The 12,749-nt window shown below is 39.4% G+C and overlaps 1 protein-coding gene and 1 pseudogene across 7 annotated transcripts in view; one reads left to right on the top strand and one right to left on the bottom strand.

Moving 5' to 3' along the window:
• Hipk3 (homeodomain interacting protein kinase 3) overlaps positions 1 to 12,749 on the top strand; it is a 71,625-nt gene that overhangs the window by 30,821 nt on the left and 28,055 nt on the right. The gene's annotated exons all lie outside the window — the stretch shown is intronic.
• Positions 1,553 to 2,062, bottom strand: LOC150052999 (AP-4 complex subunit sigma-1 pseudogene; annotated as a pseudogene).

The following is a 12,749-nucleotide window of genomic DNA, read 5'->3' as shown; positions in this document are numbered from 1 at the left end:
TTCTCCCTCGGTGTTTTAGCATTAACTGGTACTGAAATAAAATATGCTTTCCACAGTGGAAGCGGTAGCAGCTTCCTATTTATGTCTATGAAATTACAAAAAGGAATGGCATGTTGAACAGTTAATTTAGAATTATCAGTTTTTATTTAGGGCATACGAATTTCTCCTTCTTCAAGCCAGAATATCAAAGGTGAGGCTTTTGTAACAAAATTAAGGCACACAGAAGGACCCAGAAAAAATAATCTCTATTGTATATGAGGTATTCAATAGAAAAGCATCTTTTATTTATTTATTTTTTTCCCCCAAAGTATTTTCACTTAAACTTCCTACATTGTTTTTCATTTCTCTTTTTTGGGGGGCGGGGTAGGTTTTGAATTCAGGATCTCTTTTGGGGGCAGGGGGATAGTTCTGGGGCTTAAAGTCAGGAACTGGGTGCTATCCCTAAGTGTTTTTGCTTAAAGCTAGTGCTGTACTAGTTAAGTTACAGTTTCACTTTCGGCTTTTTGATGGTTAGAGATCAGTCTTGGGACTTTCCTGGAGGTAGAGCTGGCCTTAAACTGTGATACTAAGGTCTCAGGATCTAGCTCTGGCCCAGTTTTGCTCTTATTGCTTACACTTAACAGTGTTTTTTATTTTATTTTATTATTATTATTGTTTTTGTGGGTCATGGCTTGAACTCGGCCTGGGCGCTGTCCCTGAGCTCTTTAGCTCAAAGCTACGTCCCTACCCCTGGGCTTGGGTGTTATTTGTGAGCTCTTCAGCTACCACCCTACCCTTGAGCCAAGCCCCACTTCCCATTTTCTAGAAGTTAATTGGAGATGAAAGTCTCAGGTCCTTTTGTGCCTGGGCTGGTTTTGAACCATGATCCTCAAATCTTAGCCTCCTGAGTAGCTAGGATTATAGGCTTGCGCCACTGTGCCTGGCACACTTTCCAGTGTTATATCCAAGAAATAATTGCTAAGTCCCATGTCATGAACCTTTCTCCCTATCGTTCTATTTATTTTTTATTTTATTTGTTTATTTTTTATTTATTTATTTTTCCCAGTTGTGGGGCTTGAACTCGGCCTGGGCACTGTATCTGAGCTCTTCAGCTCTACCCCAGGAGCCACAGTATCACGTCTGGTTTTCTGGTAAATAAGAGTCTCATGATCCTCAGATCTCAGCCTCCTAAGTAGCTAGGATTACTGGCGTGAGCAACCATGCCAGTCTTATTTTTATTTTTTTTTTATTTATTTTTTTTCTCAAGCTATCATGTTTATTTCAGTAAACTTACAATTTTTTATTGTCTGATAACTTCCACATATTCTTCTTTTGTAAAAAGAAGCAGTGGCCAAAAAGATTCCTTAGATTTGTATGCTTACAATTAGAAAATAAAACTCGGTGCTTAGTTGAAACTATTGCTTTGTTCATACTTTAAAAATGCATTTTTGTTTACTATTTAAGAACTGGGGAAAACAATAGGTATAATGATTGAAAGGTTATTCCACTTTGCCATTTGTGGCCTTCCAGATTCTTCTGGGCTACATATGTTGAGGTGGATTCCATGGTGGATTCAGCTTTCTGACATCTTATCAAGGATTAGCAGAGGGGCAAGAATTCTTGCCCGATTGGTTTCCACAATGCAGCCATTTAACACCATCTCATCCAAAATGATGTGCACTTTATCCAGATTAAACATTATATCCAGTTCACTCACTCGGCTGAAATATTCATCTAAAACTTCCACAAAGTTGTGGATGAATTCATAAATAGCCATCTCATTCTCTGTGTCATTCACTCCAACCACAATGAAGAGAGCTGCATATTGTCGATAGATCAGCTTAAAATCCTTATATTCGATGAAAGAGCCCTGTTCACTGGACCGTGACAGACAGCTTCTTATGGCCTCTGTTTCCAAAAGGGTCCGCTTATTAATCTCCACATGTTCATAATACTTAGAAAGTCGGGTCTGTCCTTGCTTATTTACCATTAGAAAAAACTTTATCATTTTTTTTTCTTGCCAGAGTTTTTCCAAATAGAATTGAAAAGTTATGACAAGAGATGGCTGCAACTGAAACCTGAGCGGCGGGCGGGCGCGGCGGGCGGGCGCGGCGGGCGGGCGCGGCCCCCGAGCCTCTCCCACGAAGGCCGGCTCCAGGCTCTCCCTAGCTGCGCTGTGCGGGCTTCCGTGGGGCAGCCATTTTGGCTGTTCTTATTTTTTTTAAGATTAAAGTTTTTGGAAAAAAATTACATTTGCAGTAGACTAAAAGCAAGTCCTTACAGTGACAACAATAATTTTTTACCCCAGCACAAGTTTTTATTGTTGTGTAAAGGGATTGGGATGTTAAGTTCTTCTCTGGGACCAGAAGGAGTCCCTGTGTGGAGGTTGGGAGAGGTTCCTAGGTCAAATTTGACCTCTAAGCTTGGCTTTCTGGCTTCAGTAAGCTAGAGATCTTAATCTAGGAATGATTTCCTGACTGCCTTTTGTTAATCCTTAGGTGGGTGGAATACTGAAAAAAGCCCATCTTGTCACATTCTGTGAACTTAGTGGGGTACTTAGGCTGATCATCTGTGAGTTGGAAGATTACAATGTTTATCTCAATAACCTTCCAGTTGAGATTTCCTTTGCATTTCCCCATCACTCATGGCTAACTGCTACCTATCATTCCCTTCTCAAATTTTCCTTTCTGGGGTTTGAACGGATGGTCTTGAACTTACTAAGCAGACTCTTTCCCACCTGAGCCATCACCACCAAGGTGTGTGTGTGTGTGTGTGTGTGTGTGTGTGTGTGTGTTTGAAAGAATTTTCCTAGGTATTCAAGAGGCAGAGATCAGATGATCACAGTTAAATTCAAAATCAGCCTGGGCATGGGCTGGAAATCTGGTTTAGTGGTGGAGTGTTTGCCTAGCAGCCCTTGGATCAATTCCTCAGTACCACGTAAATAGAAAAAACTGGAAGTGGAGCTGTGGCTCAAGTGGCAGAGTGTTAGCCTTGAGCAAAAGAAGCTCAGGACAGTGCTTGGGCCCTGAGTGCAAGCCCCAGGACTGGGAGGCCGTGGGGAGAATCAGCCTGGGCAGCAAAGTCCACTTGTTTCCATCTCCAAATAACTAGCAAAATACTAGACTAGAGACTTGAGTCAACTGTGCCAGATCCTGGTCCCCAAGACTGGTACGTGCACATATATGTGCACACTCTCTGGCCAAACATTAAAAAGGATTTTATATCATTAGGTCTTGGATCCGGATCCATTTTGGCTAGTTTTTGTTTTATGGTATTAAGAGAAAGATACAAACTCCATTTTTCTCTTCATGAATATACAGTTTTCCAAACACTTAAGGATGAAACTTACCTTTTTGTGTCATCTAGCCTTGATACCATCTGTGCATATAAATCAATAGTTTACTTCTGGCCTTTTTATTGTCTTTGTTAGTAGCACACTGTTTTGATGATTGCAAGTTTGTAATAGATTTTTAAATCAGGAGGTTTAAGCTCTTAAAACTTCTTTTTTCTTAAAATTGTTTTGGTTACTTGGGGTCTCTTTCCTTTTTTTTTTTTATTTTTTTTTCAGTTGTGGTCCTTGAATTCTAGGTCTGGACACTGTCCCTGAGCTCTTCTGCTCAAGGCTTTTACTCTACCATTTTGAGTTACCGCTCCACTCTGAGTTTCTTGGGTGGCTAATTGGAGATAAGGAGCTCATAGACATTCTCACCTAAGCTGGCTTTGAATTGCAATCCTCAGATTTCAGCCTCCTGAGTAGCTAGGATTAAGCATGTAATCCCTTTCCTCCCCACCCATTTGATCTCACAATTGAGAACTTTAATGTTACATTGAGAACTTTAGTGGTCATTCTATATTAATATATGTCAAAAATTTGACTGTAGCTTTGCCAATATGTCTGTAAATTGTACCACCATACTTGATTGGTTGTTTTGGGAGGAGGGATTAGCTAACTAGTTTGGTTTAGAATGCTCCTGGGATTACAGGTTTGAGTCATTGAGCTCAGCCCCCGATTACTCTTTATAATAGTAGCCCAACGCCATTGCTCAGCCGTGCCTTGAAGTCTATTTAGTAATTACTAGTGGTTTCCTTCTGAAACTGATTCCTATCCATGAATTTTTAAGGTATATGGTATAAGTATCCTGAATTTTTTGTGTCAATATTTATGTGATCTCTAATTGAAGAAATACATTTTGGTGGTATTGAGGTTTAAACTCAGAGTCATCCTAGGCAAGCCCTCTACCATTTGAGCCATAACCCTGCCCAGAGATTTCTTAACTTCATACTTTAACTTTTTTTTAAATAATTTTTTATTAAAGAATTTATTAATGTTGATTTTTTACATCATATTTTAAATGACAAGTTTAATAAGTGTTCAAGGAGGGAATCTGTATTTATAATCACTGGGTATACTTTAACTTTTGTACATTAATGGGTTAAAATCAGTACTGTTACTGGTATGGCTTTAAGTTCTATGACTTTGAGTAATATATAAATTGCTCAGGAAACATTACTTGTCATAAGGCAAATGCATTTTAAAAAGCTTGGTCATGGGCCGGGAGTTTGGCCTAGTGGTAGAGTGCGTGCCTAGCACTTGCCTAACATGCACAACATCTGGGTTCGATTCCTTGGTACCACATACTTAGAAAAAGCCAGAAGTGGTGCTGAGGCTCAAGTGGTAGAGTTCTAGCCTTGAGAAAAAATCCAAGGACAGTGCTCAGGCCCTGAGCTTAAGGCCAGGACTGGCAAAAAAAAAAAAAGCTTGGTCATAAAGTGAGTTTAATTACCAATGTTTGAATTAATGCATCTTCTATCTGGTGAATATAATGTAACCCTTCTATTAACTACAATAAAATAATATGAAAAAATAATTTTGTACATTGTAGCTGTAAAATATAGAACAAACATAATGCCAGGTAAACCAGACTGACCTGTCATTTTACCAAGTTTGGAAGGCCTTGTTCTAAAATGGCATATTCTTCTTAGTTAGATCTTTCTGTTCTGTTGAATAAAGGTCTTTAATTTCATATGTTATTAGTGTTTTCTTTGAGCTACATGTAACATTGTATAGCCTCAAGTATACTCTGCAATAGAATGTCACAATAACAGGGTAGAAGTTTTTTTTTTGTGTGTGGGGGCAGTCCTGAGGCCTGCACTCAGGGCCTGGGCACTATCCTTGAGTTTTCTCAAGGCTAGCTCTCTACCACTTGAGCCACAGCACCACTTCTGGCTTTTTCTATGTTTGTGGGACTGAGGAATCGAACCCAGATGTTGTGCATGTTAGCCAAGCCCAGAAGTTAGTCTTAACCTCATACGCCTCACAGCACACATGCTTATTTGTTTCTGAGTCTTCAACATCTTTCCTAGAATGGAATTCAGCACCCAATGTTATTATCAGTGTGTGTGCTACCACAGAAGAGTGCCAGTTCAGGGGCCAGTGAATAATTTAGGTATCAGCTGGTACTGTGAGATTGTATTACTCAGGGGAGAGAATTTAATATGTGTTAAACATTTACATTAGAAGAGCAAATGTTTCCTTTGTGAGAGAACACTGAATTGCCAAAAAAAAAAAAAAAAGAATGGTATTTATCTAAAAACCTGTGTGCTCAGTTTAAATTATTTGTTTATATATATATATAGATAGATAGATTTTATATATATATATATATATATATATATAATTTTTTGATGTTAGTTGTGGGACTTGAACTCTGGGTCTGGGAATTGTCCCTTAGCTGTTCAACTCAAGGCTAGCACTCTTACCACCTGAGCCACAGTGCCACTTCCAGTTTTCTGGTGATTAATTGGAGATAAGAAGCCAGCCCAGGCTGGCTTTGAACCATGATCCTCAGATCCTCCTGAGTAGCTTGGATTACATCTTGTGAGCCACCGGCACCACACTTGATTTAGTATTTTTTAGCTTGCGAGTTAAAAAAATAGACAATATGTAGTAAAATAGGAATGACTTCTTTGTATCTTGACATCATTTTATAATTTCACAAACTATATTTTGAACTTGTTAATTCTCTGATGTAATGTTCTGATAAAGCTGTACAGAATCTTTTTGTATGATTCTGAATTTAAGGCACACTTTTTTTATTTTTATTTTTGCCAGTCCTGGGCTTGAGCTCAGGGCTTGAGCACTGTCCTTGGACTTTCTCAAGGCTAGAGCTCTACCACTTGAGCCTCAGCACCATTTCTGGCTTTTTTCTATGTATGTGGTACCGAGGAATCGAACCCGGGTCTTCGTGCATGCTAGGCAAGCACTTTAACCACTAGGCCAAACTCCCAGCCCACTGTAAATGTTTTTCTTAGAACACTTACCACTACATCCTTGGCTTTCTTTTTCACTTCTGTGATAAACTTCCTATTCCTTTTTCTCCTCTTAAAGGAATATTTTCATCATTTAGTCTGTGTTCTTTCCTTTTTGTAGATCTTATTTTCTCAGATTAGTTTTGATGCTATTGTAAGTGAAATACTTGTCTTCTTGATTCATTTATTATGCATATATTGACATATACCTGATTTTTGTGAGTTGATTTTATGTTCTACAACTTTGTTGACATATTGATCTGTAAATGATATTTAAGAACTGTCACTTCACTACAGTGTTCTTTACCATCAGTTCCTGGTATAGATATAATTTTTAGTAAATGGCACAAATTAATAACATCTTAGATGCCTAATTGCAGTGGTATCAAGATCATGGCATGGGGGCTGGGGAATGTGGCTTAATGGTAGAGTGCCTAGCATGCCTTGAGATCTATTTCTCAGTACCATATACACAGGAAAAGCCAGAAGTGGTGCTGTGTGGCTCAAGTAATAGAGTGCTATCTTTGAGCAAAAGAAGCTCAGAGACAGTGCCCAGGCCTTGAGTTCAAGTCCCAGGACTGACCAAAAAAAATTATGGCATGGCATGGTTTTGGCCTTGCAGGAAAGAGTTGTATGCCATGGGAAAATATGGCAAAGTTAATTTATAAAAGATTTCGATGCTTAAAAAATGATGAATACTTTGTTTCCTTGCTCAGGAAGCACTTGCTAACTTTCTGTAGGCTTTACAGCACATTTCTGATAACTTGAGCCCATTATCTATGTTGTGAAATCAGGCCTTTTCGAATTCTTCACTCTGTGGAGTAACAAGAGATTGTATTTTGTAGCCAAATGTTCTCTGCCACTGAGTATGATATATGTGTGTGCTTATTTTTTCTTTCTTCAAGGCAGTTTCTGTTAAGTTTGTATTAAGACTCTTGTGATACAGAAACAAATAATATTGGATTTGTAAAATATTTTAAGAAAACATTTATGTAAGACAGTTGGTTTAACTTCATAGAAAAAAGCAACTGAAACCTAATTTACAAAACTGAGGACTGGCATATTAAGATTAGTAATCCTCTTATTCTCCATATACATTTTTTATGGTTGTGCTTGATTCTGAATCTAAGAATATAGGGGCCTACCTTATTTACAGATTTACTGCACACTGTTTTGACTAAGTATTGTCAAAACAAATGAACAAAATTCTCCCCCAAATTTAAATTCTTGTGGCAGCTTATGTATCTCTGCTGCTGGGGAGAAATTCGTTCTGTAAGTTGCTGTGTGGTAGGCTGAGTATTTGCTTGCTCTTATTTTTATTTATTTATTGATTGATTGATTGATTGTGGATCATAGGGCTTGAACTCAGCCCAGGTTTTGTCCCTGTTCAGCTCAAGGCTACCACTGTATTCTTGAGCCAAGCCCCACTTCCCGTTTTCTAGAGATTAATTGGAGATAAGAGTCTCCGGTCCTTTTGTGCCGGGGCTGACTTTGAACCTTGATCCTCAGATCTCAGCCTCCTGAGTAGCTGTGATTACAGGTGTGACTCACTGCACCTGGCTTTGCTCTTAATTTTTTGAGAATCTGCTTTCCCAGAAGCAGATGGTGCACTAAAAGCAAGGTGAAAGTGAATATGTTCGATTGAAGTGATAATTTGAGATTTGTTCAGTACTGCAAAAGTTATAAGAAAAATATGAATCAAGCATTTGTACTATAGTGCTGAGCTTTGTGCATCCTGAAAATGCGTGACTTTTCTTCAGTGACCATCTCTTTGGGACCATGTACCGGGATAGCAAGGGTCCATTATAGCTTCTTCAAAAATTTTAAAATGTAACTTTAAATGTTGACAAGGCTGGGATCCTGTGGCTCACACCTGTAAACCCTAGCTACTCAGGAGGCCGAGATCTGAGGATCATGGTTCAAAGCCAGCCCTGGCAGAAGAGTCCATGAGGCTTAACTCTGACTAACCAACAGAAAAAACAAGCAACAACAACAGAAGTGGAGTTGTGGATCAAAGTCATACAGCACTAACCTGGAGCAAGAATGGTCAGGGACAGAGCCTAGGTCCCAAGTTCAAGTTCTCTGAGAAAAAAAAAAAGTGGAAATACCTATAAGAAATAAATTTATTGAGTGAATTTATGTTTGAATAATATGGTGGTAAAGTTGGATAACATTAAAAAAGTATATGCTTAAAGCTATAAAAATTTCTTTATTACAAGTTCCTTTTTCCTAGCATATAAGAAACCCCCTTCAGAGAGAATCCCATTGAACTTGTAACAAGGTTCTACTCAGTATTTGGGGTATGACAATATTTATTTTTAGGTCTTATAAGAAAACTTGACTTGATAGTGATTCATGAGGCATATATATCCTGTTTTCAAACAGGGTAAAACAAATGAAACTATGTAATTATGCCTCCTGGTGCTAAATAATGACAAGTAACTAATTATACGATCATATTTATGCTCATAATTCTAGTACTCCTGTATTGTGTCAGCTGGAGCCAGTTCCTTAAACTTCCTGAACCTTAGTTTACTCATCTGTAAAAAGGTGATAATAGCTACCTCAAAGGTTATTTGAAGACTAAATCCATAGTACATGTATAGCACTTAATATAGCAATAGGTGCTATAAAGAAGAATGACATGATATGATGATACTCTTCCTGTAATCGTTCTCTGGTGGCTTGCTTGTGGTACATGTGCTGTTGCAATTCTTCAGGGCTGAATCTTTGACAGCCTACAAAATGTGATTGATTAATGCATTTTTTTTTTTTGCCAGTCCTGGGTCTTGAACTCAGGGACTGAGCACTGTCCTTGGGCTTTCTCAAGGCTAGAGCTCTACCACTTGAGTCACAGCACCACTTCTGGCTTTTTTTCTATGTATGTGGAATTGATCCCCGGTCTTTGTAGGTAAGTACTCTACTACTAGGTCAAACTCCTGGCTCCCCCCACCCCCTCTTTTTTAAAATTTTAGTCCTGGACTTGAACTTAAGGTTTGGGTTCCGTCCCTGAGCTCTTTTGCTCAAGGCTAGTGCTCTACCATTAGAGCTGCAGCTCCACTTAGTTTTTTTTGGTGGTTAATTGGAGAGAAGAGGTTCACAGATTTTCCTGCCTGTGTTGGCTTCAAACCGTGATCCACAGATCTCGGTGTCTTGAAAAGCTACCTCTTGCACCCTGCTAATCTTTTACTGTGCTACCCAGGCTGGCCTCAGATTTGCAATCCTACTACTTTCTCCTCTCAAGTGATGGGAGTGCAGGTGTGTACTCAACTCAGACTTATTGAGAATACTTATTGAGTATTCTCCTGTTATGAAGTTCCATTTGTCTGTTTTGATTTATGTGTGCTTGTCCTATTCTAGTTGGTGTGTGTGTGTGAGAGAGTGTATATATGTGTGTGTGTGTATGTGTTTATGTGACATTCCCAGAATAAAAATTGTGGAGAAATATTTTATGCCTCGCTCCTTCACTCATTTAAGCTATCTAAGATGGATAGAGTCTTAACCATTTATGTCCTTGAATTCATAATTCTTTCTCCTCTGTTCCTTCTTCCTTTCTTTTCCTCTCATCATCTCCTCTTCTTCCCTTCTCCTTTCTTTTGCCCTCCCTTTCCTTCCCCATCTCCCTTCCTTTTCCCTGGATCTCTCCTCCCCTCATCTCCCCTCCTTTTCCTCTCTCTCTCTCTCTCCCTCCCTCCCTCCCTCCCTCCCTCCCTTTCTCCCTTCTTCCCTCCCTTTCTCCCTCTCTCCCTCTCTCCCTCTCCCTCTCCCTCTCCCTCTCCTCTCCTTCTCTCTTTCTCTTTCTCTCTCTGTCAGTCTTTCTGTCTCTCTTACTCTCATTATATCCAGTACTAGGGCTTGAAGTCAGGTCCTGGACACTGTCCCTTAGCTTTTTTATTTAAGGCTATCATTCAAGCTACACTTTCATTTTCTGCTTTTGGGTGTTTATTGGAGATTAGAATCTCACAGGCTTTCCTGCCCAGGCTGGCTTTGAACCTTGATCTTCATATCTCAGTCTTCTAAGTAGCTAGGTTTATAGCTGTGAGCAGCTGGCACCTGGCTGGCATTACTTTTCTTTTTCCCTCGCCTCACACCTTCCCTCCATTCTCTCTCTCTCTCTCTCTCTCTCTCTCTCTCTCTCTCTCTCTCTCTCTCTCTCTCTCTCTCTCTCTCTCTCTCTCTCTCTCTCCCTCCCTCCCTCCCCCTACCCCCTTCCCTCTCCCCCTCTCCCCTCTCTTCCTTCCCCTGTCCTCCTCTTTCCCTTCCCCTTATTGGCAGATACTGGAGGTTTAAACTCTGGGCCTCATTTGCCTTGCAAGTTCTGTGCCCTTTGGCTCAAAGGCATCTCTTAATTGAGCACCATTTATTCCACTGCTAGATAGTAATTCACTTGTCATAAGTCATGTGACCTTTTATGTGAGGTTTCCTTATCACTTTGTTTCTTCTGCCAGTATCTCCGTGTTATTACCATAATCGATAATGTAGATCCTCCTGCTTATTTGTCTCTGGACCTTTGTATTTTTAGATGCATTTTAGATTCTGTCAACATTTACAAAAACATTTATTTTCAAAGTATATTTTCTCCTAAGTGTGCTCTGGGTTCTTTCAGCACTATATGATGGCATTGTGCCTGTGATTAATGCCCGTAGGGTTCCCACATTTAAGAATTTGTGTTTGTCTTCTGTTTAACCAGTTCATTCCAATATTCTTTGATTTGGTGTGTGTGTGTGCACATGCTTACGTGTGCATGAATGTGTGTGTGTGTGTGTGTGTGTGTGTGTGTGTGTGTGTGTGTGATTAAGGTTCTGCTTAAGGTTTGTAGAACTTTTTATTTTTTATTAAAGAATTTATTAACGTTGATTTTTACATCATATTTTAAATGACAAATTTAACAAACAAGTGTTCAAGGAGGGAATCTATTTACAATCACTGGGACTTAGCCTAATTTTGATTAAGTTCTAAATACTAAGAGTTTGTATGTCATAGAAACATATTTATGAAATAAAACATTATGTGTATAGAGTCATAGGTTTTTATGTCTATATAGTTATGTTTATATTTCCATTACCATGTCCATAGCTTTGGATATGCAGTTATTGAGTCCTCACTCTTGTACTCTTTAGATTTAATAGCCACATATTAAGGATACCATGTGCCTTTTGATCCTTAGGTCTTGACTTGTCTCACTCAACATGATTCCCTCTAGATTCATCCACTTCCCTGCGAATGCCATTATTTTATCTTGTCTGTTGGCTATGTAGAATTCCATTGTGTATGTATACCACATTTTCTGTATCCATTCATCTGCAGTAGGGCATCTGGATTGTTTCCATCGCCTGGCTATTGTGAATAGTGCAGAGATGAACATAGCTGAGCAGGTGTCCTTATCATATCTTGGGTTATGATGTTCAGGGTAGATGCCCAGAAGTGATATGGTGGGATCGTAGGGAAGGTCAATTTTCAGTTCTTTAAGAAATCTTCACACTGCTTTCCAGAGTGGCTGAACTAGTTTACATTCCCACCAGCAGTGTAGTAGGGTTCCTTTTTCTTCACAACCCCACCAGCAACTGTCATGGTCTGAGTTCAAAATCTTGGCCATTCTTGTTGGGGTAAGGTGGTATCTTAGGATTGTTTTTATTTGCATTTCCTTTATGACCATAGATGATGAACATTGTCTCATATGTTTTTCTGCCATTTTAATCTCTTCTTCTGATAAGTCTCTCTTTAGTTCTCTTGCCCTTTTAGTGAATGGTTTATTGGGTTTGCGGGGGGATTAGTTTCTTGAGTTCCCTGTAGATACTGAATATTTTTTATTTTTATTTTATTTTATTTTTTTTTACCAGTCTTGGCTTGAGCTCAGGGCCTGAGCACTGTCCGTGGACTTTCTCAAGGCTACAGCTTTACCATTTTTTTCTATGTATGTGATATCGAGGAATGGAACCCGGGTCTTTGTGCATGCTAGGCAAGCACTCTACCACTAGGCCAAACTACCAGCCCTGTAGAGCTTATTTAATCTGTCAGTACAGTTTGAAAACTGCATATTATCTCAACAGGTATATATTTTCTTTTGTGTGGGTTTTTTTTTTGGTTAGTCATGGGGCTTTAATTCTGGGCCTGGGCGCCTGTCCCTGAGCTCTTCAGCTCAAGGCTACCACCCTACTCCTTGAGCCACAGTGCCGCTTCCGATGTTTGAGTGGTCAATTGGAGATAGCAGTCTCATGGACTTTAGTGTCCAGGCTGGCTCTGAATCTTGATCCTCAGGTCTCAGCCTCTTAAGTAGCTAGGATTATAGGCCATGGTACCCGGCTGGGGTTTGTTTTTTGAGATAGTCAAAAACTTAGCTTAGGCTGCCCTTAACTCTTGATCCTCATGCATCAGCCTACTAAAAGAAAAAAAAATGTAGAATACATAAAAGGGTTTTGCAGTTAATATGTTCATTATATTCATGCCCATATTGAGATCCA

Source organism: Megascapheus bottae, chromosome 16 (assembly GCF_031878675.1).
Source record: "Megascapheus bottae isolate mThoBot1 chromosome 16, mThoBot2.hap1, whole genome shotgun sequence".
NCBI classification, from domain to species: domain Eukaryota; kingdom Metazoa; phylum Chordata; class Mammalia; order Rodentia; family Geomyidae; genus Megascapheus; species Megascapheus bottae.
The sequence above is the reverse complement of the archived record's forward strand: the minus strand, read 5'-3'. Positions and strand labels throughout refer to the sequence as shown.